The sequence below is a fragment of the Falco biarmicus genome, chromosome 12, assembly GCF_023638135.1.
Source record: "Falco biarmicus isolate bFalBia1 chromosome 12, bFalBia1.pri, whole genome shotgun sequence".
Taxonomy (NCBI): domain Eukaryota; kingdom Metazoa; phylum Chordata; class Aves; order Falconiformes; family Falconidae; genus Falco; species Falco biarmicus.
In genome coordinates, this window is record NC_079299.1 from 26,065,760 (window position 1) to 26,079,121 (window position 13,362).

The window sequence follows — 13,362 nt, forward strand, 5'->3', positions numbered from 1 at the left end:
ATTAATGACATGAACCGAAAACACTTTTTGAAATCTGAAGCTGGACCTTCTAAGCTTAGCAAGAACACTCATAAATAAGTTATAAAAATAGAAGCGTCTTAATAGGGCTAATTAAATAATCTGACTTGTTCAAGCTGGTTGATAGTGTTCATATAGGCTGCTACTCTGTCCTGAACAGCCCTCTTAAGTAATCAGAGAAAGGGAGGAGATCATAGGCAAGTGCTAGTGCGCACTCCCGTCCCCTTGCTGAGCTTAAGGAATATCTATCTATAGACGCAGCCGTGGAAGGTTTAATTGTTCAAAATCAAGAGACTGCATGATGCTCTCTAATCATTAACTGTGGGAACATCATTTACAAAAGGATGAAATTATTTGCATATTATGCATAATTTAACTTCTTAAATTTATGCAAAATATTTAAAAAATCATTTCTATTAGAAATGCACATACGATTTATGTAATACTGATTTCCTCCAGTGGTATTAGTCCCTGATAAATGCCTACTAGGCAACTAGCTTTCCACATGAAAACAGGCGGGTTTTTTGGGATGTGGGGATTGGTTTTGTTTAGTTTAGGGTTTCTTCTTGTCTCAGTTTTTGTAATTGAAGAGGCATAAATAATTTCACTCCAAGTCTTTCAGTTTTCATTGGATGCAAAAGTTGACAATTTCAAGTGAATGCCTATCTCACATCAACACATATTTAAGGCAGGTGCTGGTGTGGTTAAAGATCTCCCCACAAACTCCTTTCCCATCTCTCCTCACAGTACCGCTTTTCCAGGATTTTAACTTCAAGTCTTGCCTCTGTTGCAAGGATTGCGCTAGGTTAGCGAGATCAGTCAGTTTTCACCACCGTAAGAGCCTATTCAAAATTTGGGACTTTTTTTATTTTGAGATGCACATGAGCAGCGGTATTTACGTATGCAGTTAGGGACCAGAAGCAGAAATCTTTCAGGCTGGGTAACACACAGCAGGCCACATCAAATCTAAGCCTTTATCCAACTGAGCCTGCTATATTAATATCATTTCCTTAACTACTGTAACAAGCATTAGAGCTAAGACAGTAAAAGAACATGTCCTTACCTTACATACCATCTTAGACTACTACTCTGTATGTGTAAAGTGGAATTTATTTGGCTTCCTTAAACTTGTGCTGTTTTTCCATGGAGTAAATGGCAAAGTAAATAAATAAAAGATTTTAGAAAAGGCAAAACCCTTCAACCCAGGAATGCTGACGTTCTGACAAAGCAAAGGATTTAATAAGTCACATTGTAACTGGAGAAGTACATGCAAAACCCAAGCCTGTATAAACCCTATGCACTTTTCAATTGTGTGCATTGTATGTTCACCCCCTATTTAAGCTACATCAATTAGAAACAAAAGTTACTTGCATTGCACTGCTCTAACAGGAAATAAACTAGAAACAGTCTATTTTTATTTTCTACACAGTTTGAACAATGATGTAAAAATGTGGACAAGTACAGAAACTGGGGGGGTTTGTTTACCTGGTTACAATAACCTTCCCAAGAAAGGTTGAAGGCACTTAACGTTTGAAGCCTGACAGAATATTTTACTGCCCATAAGGAATATGAGCTCATTAACAGAAAGCAAGCCATATACAGGGAAAGTGCTAGCCCAGCAAGTAAACATATTTTAGGGTATTAGCTGATAATGCAGAACGTCTGTGCCTAATGTCTTTAAAGTAATTATTTTACTCTAAGAAGTCATTAATGGCATGTTACCTACTTCATCCACTAAAAACCTTTTCATTTCTCCCCGATACAGAAATGGCATACAGAATACCAAAATACAAAATAAGAAAAAACCCCATGGTATTCCCAGATCTTGGAAGTTGTTTCGGTTGCTGAAATTCAGCCAAAGTGAAAAGTCAGGTACAGGAGAATACTACCGGGGCAGCTGAATTGCTGACCTCATGCAATTTCCTTACATAAATGCAAAAAAGGCAGTGCTGGCAGCGACAGAACTGCAGGTAGGACCTCGGGCAGTTCAACCATGGCCGTCTCAGACAGACCCCTCAGCCCTCCCATGTAAGTGTCTTGCTGCTTTTGACTACAAGAAAATTTTTGTCAGTACTTTACGGGGTCGAGAAGGTTGAGCACTAGCAGGACCATAACTACCTCTAAGGTCTTCTTTCCTTTCTTTCTTCTTTTTTTTCTTTTTTTTTTTTTTTTTTTTTTAATTAAGTTCATTGAGACAGTTTGTTCGGTAAACACGACCGTCTTGCATGTAAAAACCTCTTCACTGCTAATCATACTTGCTGATACATACTGGAATAGTGCTAAACCCTCCTTGAAGAGTTTGCAATTAAATCCAAGGTAGGCACACCACAAATTATTTACCAACTGCTTTCAGTGCTGCTGCTTTCCTCTGGCCCATATTGGCACTTAGAAGTTCAAATAAACAAGGTCAATTAAAGAGAATTTTGGGGGAGAGGTGCAACACCACAAAATAACATTTCCACTACCAAAAATTGAATTATACTGAAAATAAGAATAACTACGTGCTTTATCATAGCTTATATGTATCTCTAAGTGCTCAGGTCTTTCTCATTATCTGCTGGCCTGGAGACCCAACAGCTGACAGGGCTGCACTGATCAGTGTCCCAGTAGCCAAATGCACCTAAACAACAGCAACAGGGACTGGTTTTGTCAAAAAAAAAAAAAAAAAAATTGTCTCAAACTGTTGGTTTTCTCCAAAAAGTTTTGTTCCAAACTCTGAAATCTATTCCTATCCTATGCTACATTTCAAAAAACCAAGCAAACAAACAAAAAAAAACGAAACAAAAAAAACACGCAAAGAACAAACTACATAGCTTTCAAGCGTGGGTGATATGACATAATGCCCAGTTTACCTGTAAAATAAAATTTTAAAGTTTTGTCTAATTGAATTCATACCCAATGCTAGCTGTCATGAGTACATTTTAATTAAGTCCCCATCACCCCCCTCAACATTTTTCAATACATAGTCTCTGCATAGAGGTAAACAGAAGTTTGTGCAGCATGGTTCATCAGCATCTTCCCATTTCCCCTGTGTTATGAACGGGCTTACCTTTTGTATCATTTTAGTCATTAAATATTAAAAGCACAAGAAGCGATCTGTCAATTTAGCTTTTAGGGTATTAGAGATGGGAGAGGGAAAGGAAGGAGAGACATTACACTAGGATGCTAATTAGGGAAAATAGCATGCTACAATATGCTGCAGGTAGATTCCTTGTTGTACTGATAGGAAAAAAACCCCACCAAAACAAAAAAACCAGAAGCATCCAAGCTTCCACAAACCCAGCTATATATACAAAGGACCTATCAAGCTGCTCATGCAAGAAATGCATCTTGTTCCCAAAGCAACTGCATCATGTTGGGAAGGGAGGGGAAGGGAGTCACTTTCTTTGATACTAATTTGAAGGTGATACCCTGCATGCCCCGAAGGAGACCCCACTGATATGTTAAGTATAGGCCTGATTGTCTTAAATGTCTGCTTTAAACTCAATACTAGCATTGCTGCAAAACTAGAGAGCAAGCAACCTAGCACATAGTTCCAGAGACTTCAAAATAAATCCCAAACAAATCAAAAAACAACTAACCCTGCAAAATCCTCAAAAAGCACCTATCAAATTGATTTCAATCCAGTGATTCGGTACAAAGTCAAAGGATGTAAGCTCTTCTAATCCCACCCTTTCAGCTCTTCCAGGCTCCGGCAGACACCTCCTCTAAAGGATGGGAGCCCTGCAAGCCTGGCAGTGCCTCACCACACAGCTCTTCAGCCATTTGCGACCTGACAGCTGTTGGCTTTGGGTTTACACACTGCAAAAACAACTTAGGAGGCGAATAGTGTGAACGGTACCCCGTTCCAGTCCAGGAGATTTCATTACAATGAGTTTAGCTCTGGGCAAGCTGCCATAATAAGCACATTCTTGACAGGTATTTTATTTTTCCTCCACAGAATACCTAACACTACTGAAAGCACTGACTGCCACATTAAATACTGTGGGTTTATTAAAAAAAACAAAAAAAAACAAACACAAACCCAAACAAACCAACCCTCCAAAAAACCCACAAAAACCAGCTATTGTTCTCCTCCTGTTAATAAAGACTAACTTTATCCTTCAATATAATCCCTCCAAATCAATTAAAATGCATTCAGTGGGTTGAAAGGATGCTAGTGAAGTATTAACAAAAGCCTGGTTTGGATTATGCAAAACTTCTGCAGCAATTGGCTGATGCTAAGATTTCAGCGGCAAGGGGATTTCAAGAGAAGCAAAATAAACCTAGCTCTTAAAAATATTTCTTACTTTGTTTCACTCACTAGTTCTAGCAACATAGTAGGTCAAATCCCCACATCACCAACCTCTTTTTAAGTTTTGCAAGTTGATCTATGAATAAAATGTGTAGTCTCTCAGAGTAATTCATAGAAATCTCTACAGCCCTGCCATAACCTGGTGCTTAAAGACGACCAATATGAAAATGCTTTAAAACAGAAGCTGCTCTGGGTACGCTCAGGTCCATCACTATGAACTGATGAACCCATCTAGGACGTGCTCGAGCCTTCCCAGGAATGAAGATAGGGAATTAACCATGCCGGGCATCAACAGATGTTGGAGACCTGCCAAGGCATTTATTCACATATCTCACAACCTGCTAAAATGCTGGTATGGAGAGGGGAAGATTTTCTGCCTTGCCCAGAAGAAGCTCCAGCGGGTGCTGTTACCTGTGCTAGGTCTGGTCAATGGACAGCCACACTTACTGCTTCCTTTGCAAAAAAAAAAAAAAAAAAAAAAAAAAAAAATTCAGGATAAACTTTCCTCTGACCAACAAACCCAAGGTCACGTTCTCTACTGCTTTTGCATTTGTAGGAAGCTGCCTCTGACATCTCACTGCGGGGCTTCATCAGACAAGGAAGAAAAAAATCAAAGAATTTTAAAGGCACCAACAAGTGTCTGATCTTTCAAGACATCATCGCTAATCTTCACATGATCCAGCCTGCTCAGTAATCAAGACAGAAGCACCATGCAGGTGCAAATTAATGCTACTTATGTCCTAAAAACAAGAAAGAAAAAGGATATGGAATAAGTATGCCCAAAAGCACCATCAAATTTATTCTCCACGATCAGATGGGGAATTACTGAAGTTTGCTTCACCTCAACAAAAACCCCCAAACAAACATGAAGCCATCTCCACACCATTAACCATTTGGCTGAGCTGGTTAGTGCTACATTAAAAGGACCACAGGCTCAATGGCAGCGAGAACAGGAAGACATGGAGTGGTCCTCAGCTCCTCCAGTGATTTTCACACACTGCCAAGACAGAAAACCCAACTCTTACAAGACAAATTTTTTTGTTCTTCCTTTGGGTCTGTCAACAGAAAAATTAAGAGGAGGACCAAGGTTATTTTAGGGCATTATGCATCTCAATGACCTAATATGAGTAAACAGTATAAACTTATGGCACGTCACTTGTTCAGGTGCAGGACAGACACCTGAAGAGCAGCCCTGTCATCAATCCCAAGACACCACGTGCCAACCTGAAGCATCCCTCTTGAAAAAGGACAGCAGCCCTGTGAGCTCACAGGGGAGCAACCGCAGCACGGGACTCGGAGAGCACACGAAAAACTGCCAGTATTTTCCTGAACTGCTGAAGCACAACAGGGAGGTGGCCGATTGATACACGGGCACTAGGAAGTTGTCCAAGACCTTTTAAACCCTAATTCACCGGAGAGCTAACCCAGATCTGACTATTTCTCTAATCACAAAAATCACTCGCTACTTAATATCTGTGATACATGATTATATGCTGATGATGCAGGTTCCTTGGACACTGCAAAGTGCTGGGAGGGTTGTTGTTAAATTGACAGTTTTGCAGGAGTAATCGTTATACCTGTCCAGAAAAAACCCACATGTCCTATATGGTGAAAAGCAATGATGATAACTGCAGGTGTTTCATATAAGAATAAAACTAGCAGGAAATTAAATGGGAAGGCTGGGGGGGGGGGGGGCGGGATGGGGGAACAGCAAACAAAAAAAAAAAAACCACCCAAAAGCCCAAAACACTCCTGCCCACTATAGTGACCAGCTTCCATATTCCAACCTGATTTTTTAAAAAGCTTATAAATATTCTGTGTCCAGAAAAATCTCTTTTACAAATGCACTTCGTAAGATCTTTTTCTAATACTCTTTCTTCACTGATGATTTTGATTTTTCAAAGTTCTTGTAATCAGCTTGAAAGGGACCAGCAATTCTTTGCTCAACTGTAGCAGCAATAGAAGGAATCGGCACAATATGCCAGAGGAACGTAAAATGTACTAACCAGATACGAAACCAGTTATAAAATACTGAAATCCACACAAGTACATATCAGATTGTCTGTTTAACACTGCAAAATTTGTGATATTTACTTTTCCGTTCAAGAATGCTCCAGATGACACCCTGAACTCTCAAAAAGCATGTATTATGCACAGCCGCAGTGCAAATGAGAAAATTAGGGCTCTAAATCCATCTGTTCTCCATTTTCTTCAGAAGTATAGTGTATAATAATAATAATTTATTTTCCCCTTTAAATTTAATTTCATCAGTCATTGTCCTTTAAAATAAAGACACAAACATATGGTCAGATATTTTTCTGTATAGAGCATCATCATTCTTATGGTAAAATTAATAGCTCTTCCAAACAATTTTTGCTAAGCAGCCAAAATCCAGAAGTAAAGACTGAGCAAATTACAATACTAATACTAATTTATTAAGCTACTTTCAAATGTGTTCAGCTTCCCCTTTTTTTTCTTTGCAGCATTATAGGACCACTTGATAAAGCAAAATTGCAGATGTTCAACCCTTTGTTTACTATGATAACTGGCTGAAAACAAAATGAAGTGACAGGACCAGGGCTACCTCACCCTACCAGGAGTTAATGCTGTGCTGGAGTGGTTGCTGCTGGAGGATATGGAATAGCAGAAACTCTGAAGGATGATGTCACCAGGGGTGCTCTGCAATCCAGATGCTCAGGAAGGCAGGAGCCAGAGCTTGGAGAGCTGCTACCATCTCCCTTCTATGAACCACCTGGATACCTTTCCTAATACTTTGTTTTCTGGACTATGCAATATGTTTTCTTATACCTGCCATCTATATGGACAAGTCAAGCATACTAGCCAAGCCTGCCACATTCATCATCTCTATCAGCACTAATTCTGCTGGCTTTTGAGGCAGCAATAAAACCCAAGTGGCTCCGCTGCAAGCAGAGGTTCCTCGCAGCCGAGCACTTCTGAACATACTGCGGGTTCACCAGACTGAAGTGCTCAACCTGCATTTGCAGGTTGTCCTGTCAAATTATCTCATTACAGGTACACCTATCTCACAAAAACTTTGGTTTTTTCATATCTCCCTAAAGCAGGTGCTTTTGAGGGCAAGCACCACGATGTTTGGTCTTTGGGATTGCATTTTAAATGACAAAAGCTAAAAGGCTCTGATTAATCAAAGGGATTTATTTTTTTTCCCTATCAGAAGATCAACTGTTTCACACATGTACTGTTGGAAAGAAAAGAACAAATCCAGGCAATATTTTCTGTTCCCCACTCCTACACTAAGAAACGTGTGACATTTATAACCACGGTATAAAAGCTCATTAATACTATGCGCTGACCTATATAAAAAGGGTTATTGGCTTAACACAATAGGAGACACTCTCATGGAAAATGGGCAAGGAAAGGAGAGAACAGCTCAAGATAAGCCATCTCTCCACAAACACTGGCTCAAAGGATGAGATCATTAAATGACGGTATTAAAAGTGGCCAACATTTTTCACCTCCTCTCTGCTCATTTAAAAACCAGTTTAGAACTGCAGAATAAAAGCCCGGCGAACACCCCAGTACATTTTAAAAGGTAATTCTTTCAAAGGGCTGATAGCAGGCAGGGAGTGGGAGAAAGGTTTATTTTATTTGAGCTAATCTGACAGACTGGCACCTACTCAGAGGTGTTGGAAGAAGTCTGGCACGTCCACGCAACCACCAAGAGCAGCAGTAAATCCTTAAGGAAGACAGGGCTGCCTATGTCTTACATTGGCTTTTTAAATACTTCTCCTCTAGAAGTTCTGTTTTCTCCAAAGAAATCATTTAAAGCAAGCTCCCCAATCAATGTGCTCTGAAGAGAGTTATTTCCAACACTTGACCTTGAGGTTTGCCAAGACTAGTTAATGCTCAAGGCACCGTGCCCACGGGGATGCACCACACGGGGTGAGAAATAACCTGCCTGCCAGCCAAAGTGGATTCCGGATTTACACCCAACACCTCCTCATAAAACCATCCTTTAGCTTAAATAACTGTGCTTCCCCCGCCCCTTCCAGATACACATGGAGAGCAATCCTGTCTCCACTCAGGTTTTGTTTTTCCAGGCTGAAGCCAAGCTCTTCTGTGATGCCTATAAAAAGGCTGGCCAAGCCTTCCACCAGCATCCCAATTGCCCTTCCTTGACCTGTGGCAGCCTAAACACATCTTCCTAAATACAAGTAGGACACCTTCATTCTTTGCTGCTCCCAAATGATGAGGCTGAGCTTATAGAAGAAATTAATATCATCAGTCCTTAAACACATGACATACTCCTGAAACAAATTAACGGCAGAGGAAAGTGGTTCTTCTCACATAACAATCCCGTCCTCCTCCGCCTTGCCAACATCTCTCAGCTTTGGAGCTGGCAAATTTATTTAGCAGGCTTCTAATTCTTCTGTAAAGGCTGCTAATGAAAATATTAAATAAGGCACGATTTGATCCTTGAGGAACTCCAGCAGTAACTTCGTATGTTCAACAGAACGAAAAAAATAAACTTGCGGCAATACAAGGTTATCAAGAATTACAGTGTTGAAAGACTTCAGTCTTTAAGGGTATTTTAGCCACCTTAAAAACCCTTCTCGCACAATGCAGGATTACTGTGATGCAATCAAATTATGCCCAATTATCTCAAGTATTTTGAGCATTTATGCCAGCCACCCACCCAGAAGAAAAACAGAAACTGATGTTTGATGCACACAGATGCAGCAAGACCAGTGACTACTTATATTCAAACTAAACCGAAAGGCAGGCACCGTCATCTTCTGGTTCTCCCGAGAGGTCCCTATCATCCAAATGAAGATGCTTTTTTAGCATCACGAAACAGCTTGCAAAGCACAGATCCCCTATGATAGCACAATTAACTCATTTCCTATACTGAAATCTCTTATACAGTGAACAGCATTTTAATTAATTCTTTAAATATATATTCTTCCAATAGGTTAAACCTTAATTAAAATTAAAAATGCCTGATAGCATCTTCTTATCTGGTTACAGATGCATTTGTTAAAATTTGCAGTGATGATACAGCAACCACATCAAAAAGGATACATATTTAATTTAAGTTTTTTTTCAGTTCAGTGTAACACTAAGAAAATTAATTCAATCTGCATTTACACTCACAGAATCCATCTCCTGTTTCTGTAATAACTATTTTTGTTTTGTTTCAAACAAATTTTAAAAAAACATTTTTGGACTTTGCCCTGGGAACGCCTCTGACCACCAGAGATTCGCTGATGCTTAATCTCCTATCTCATTAGTTATTGCTTAATTGGAACCCCATTTGAAAGAAGCTGAATAAAAATGGACCATTTAATTATCATGAGACATGAAAGAGGCAAAAAGTTCTTTGTAATCCAAGCTGCTCCTCAGCAAGTTTTTATCATGTTTATCACAAACATCACACATGACTTTACCCTCCATCTAGATTTCAGCTCTTCATCTACCAGTGCAGCTCTTCAGTCAGCACATCTGCCACTACTCCTACATTCGGCTTCACACAACTTTCCTGGCATCGGGGAACACCACAATCCTGCTGCTGGGAGACAGGTTCATGCAGTCCATGAACACCAACACCACCACACGCTTCCCAGGCCCCACCTCAGCCTTTATCTCACTTTGAAACAAGACAGCCAGCACAGCAACCACAGGAAAAGCTCCAGCAATATCTTTTAGTTGAGTAGAGTACACACAGGGGTCCTTTCCAAACGTACCAGAGCTCCTTACAGCTCTAAAGCAAGCAGCACTTCCCTGGTACTAGCATTACCCTTAAATATTGATTTAAAAAAAAAAAAAAGTTTCTTTTGATTCACTCTCCTTAAGTGCACCCTCTTTTCTTTATAGCCACCTAATTAACAAAACTGACAAGTTTACAATGCAAGCACAGAATAACCAAGTTTACCTATTAATGTGCACAACTAAACACTGAATCGTTTCAGTACTTTCCCCACCATCCTTGTTCAGGAACCATTTATGCACAAATGCCAAATTATGTTCTGTTTTCGGGCTTGGGCATCTGAGTGTAATTTCAGCTTCCCAATAAATAACAAAATGTGCTCAAAACCAGCAATTTACTTGAGAAGCATTCTCAAATTTCAGTCATGTCTGAAACCGCTGTCTGAAAGGCTTATTCATGAATTGTAAATTAAAGTGTTACTGCTTTATATTATGCAAATAGACAAATACTAGCATTGTAACAGAAGCAATGAGCTTGTTATCCTGTCAGTCCTGTAAGCAGACAGACACCTTCTTAGCGCATGATTTCAAACAGTGCTGGTGTGTTACATTAACTGTACTAGTTTTGATACTAACGCAGGATTTACCACCAACTTAAGTGAGACGAGATGCACCCAACAATGAGCACTTCTAAAAAGCCGACCATTTACCTGTAACATGGTATGCAAATGTTGTCATACTTCATAAAAATTCCCACAACAGCATTTATATTAACAAATGCAAGCCACCCAATGAAGTTGAGCAATAGAAAAATGAGATAACAGATATCAGGACCTTCATTAAAAAAAAAAAAAAAAAATCACATGATGCATTCTCAAAATGCAGTAGCCTCACTCGTGTTCAACAATTAGCTTTCATTAGGTGAATTATGTAACTAAACAGTTGTGTGTGCGAAAAATAAGAGTACGTGCAACCGTCTTAAATTCAGATCATATACATCTCGACAGTCATCTTTTATGGAAAAATTATGCATATGGTGCGTGTGGGTGGACTGCGACCACGAAGGGATGCGTGTTACCTCGTTGCATCTCCATAATGCAGGGCAGGGTGGAGGGTTCAAAGGAGGCTGCACGCCTGTCATACACATCAGCACATAAGTCTGTGTATCTGCATCAGCAACTCAAGTCACATGCGTCCCATTAAACGCTATAAAATTACCTCACCCCTGCACCACTCAAGCAAGCATCTTCAGACAGACACTGCCTCCCACCCGCTCCCGTTCAGGTAACGGCCTCGCAGATGGCGGGCGACAGGAGGACAGGCTGTGCCAGGGCACACCGGCCGGCACGGCACGGCACAGCACGGCACCCCGCGTGCTGGGGCACGAGATCCCCGCCTCCAGCAGAGCGGGCAGCACTGACCAGCCAGGCTGATATATGCTCTGTTTAAGATGCAGTCCAAAAATGGTAGTGCAGATGTGACTCCTGCAATCAACAACGGGCTTACAGATGTACCACACCACCAGCTACAGGGGCGCAGTCCTGATCGCTCTGCCACTACCGCACACAGTCTCCTGGCCTGTGGACAGCACGGCATAAATCAACCCAAGAATAGTTTTGGAAGTAAACAGGATTCTGAAAGCAGGAACACATCTGAGCCCCCAGTCCATCCTATTTCATTCCAGAGCAGTTAGCAATACATTTGCTTATATTCAGCCTTCTTTTTTTCCTCATTTAAATTTATGACATTTTACAAAGCAGTACTCAATTTCAATGCATTTCTTCTTCAGTCTTTCCCACTGCATTATGCTTCTTTCTTTATAACTTGCATTACAGAGCGGCTTCCAACATCCATGCGCTTTTGTTCAGAACGGAGGTTTCAAATGTATCTGTCATAACAAAATAAAAAAGGAAAAAGCTAATCTCTAGTGTCTTGGGATACTAAAACATTGATGGTATTTGCACGCTACAGCTGAGAACAATATACTGATGGAAGCATCAAGTGGCATTACTATAAGCAGACAGGGGGAGCAGAAATAAAACTCAGACACAAGGAAAGGAACTGGTATGGAACCTGATAAGCCACTTGTTTCCTCTCATTTTTCACAGCAATAAATTAAATATTCATCTATATAACTGGGTTTGGGACTTGTTCTAAAAGCGACTAACAGGGTTTGCACAGCTTGCAGGCTGATGCACGTTATGCACAACCAAGGCAGTTGTCACCGTCGTTAGAACCACGGCGACATCAGACGTACCGCACCGTCAGAAACAGTGCTGGAAAAAAAAGGGTATTTGCATGTATTTTGTTTCCTGAAATATCAGCACACACAGAGCTCTGGCCTGCAATCCAAACACCGGGGGAATGCTTCCTCTTAAAATGCATTGATACTGCTCAAGTGAAAAGTTTTCTGCTGATGGGTTTTATGTGCATCTAAGCTGAGCCAAGTGAGCTCAAGACAATCTAGCAATTCCACCATTTACCATGTTACAGTAATATATGGCTTTTTTCTTGTTCCTAATTATATTCTCAGACTGCACAACAGACTCGTCTATTCCCAGTACCCTACAACTGACAATGCTGTTATAATGTATTCAGTAATTTATTTCCAAACCTTAAACAAAATATGCAGAAAACAAACAGCAAACAGTGCAAGAGGATACTGTCCATGCTTCCACAAACACTTGAGCCGAGTGCACTTACATACCAGCATAAATCAAACAGGCACAATCCAATTTAAATATAAGTCCTGCAAGGCTTTTTCATTAGTGCACTGTTTATACTTTTGTCATCTTTTGACTAATTTTATTATAAAATACTGAGAGATTTACTATATTGCATTACAGCTCAGCTAGTCATAACAGAATTAAAAAAGTTAATTTTGTTTCTGTTTCAGAAGCTTGACAGTGTATAACATCTTTCTAGCTTTCCATCAGTGCATTTTTCTGAAATCCCTCTTTTGTTCCCCCTTCACATTTTACATTAAGAAATACATGTCCTATGCACTATCATATTTTAAAAAGCATACCTAAGAATGCTTCCATTCTTGTGTGCATTGCCACTTCAAAAAAAAAAATCATATAGTTTTTATATTTTTTAGCTCCTTCTCTCTTTTGCCCCAACCTATTTTTTCAGGGTCTCCGGTCAAGTAGTAATAGCTCAGCAGTTCAGCACTGACCTCACGGAAAAAAGATATAGGGCCACTGCCTTCATATTTCCCTTACTTGAAACAGCACAAATAATTCTACTTAAATTGGTGAGATACATTTATGGCCCATTTTTGAAGACGGGAACATAATTCTGGTGAGCTATTACTAGCTTTTTGTCTTTTTTTTATTGTCTTCTTTAAACAGCTGCTACTGAAC

General features: G+C 40.1%; 1 protein-coding gene across 3 annotated transcripts in view; it reads right to left on the reverse strand.

The window, feature by feature from the left end:
* MACROD2 (mono-ADP ribosylhydrolase 2) overlaps positions 1–13,362 on the reverse strand; it is an 892,508-nt gene that overhangs the window by 790,963 nt on the left and 88,183 nt on the right. The window lies entirely within an intron of this gene.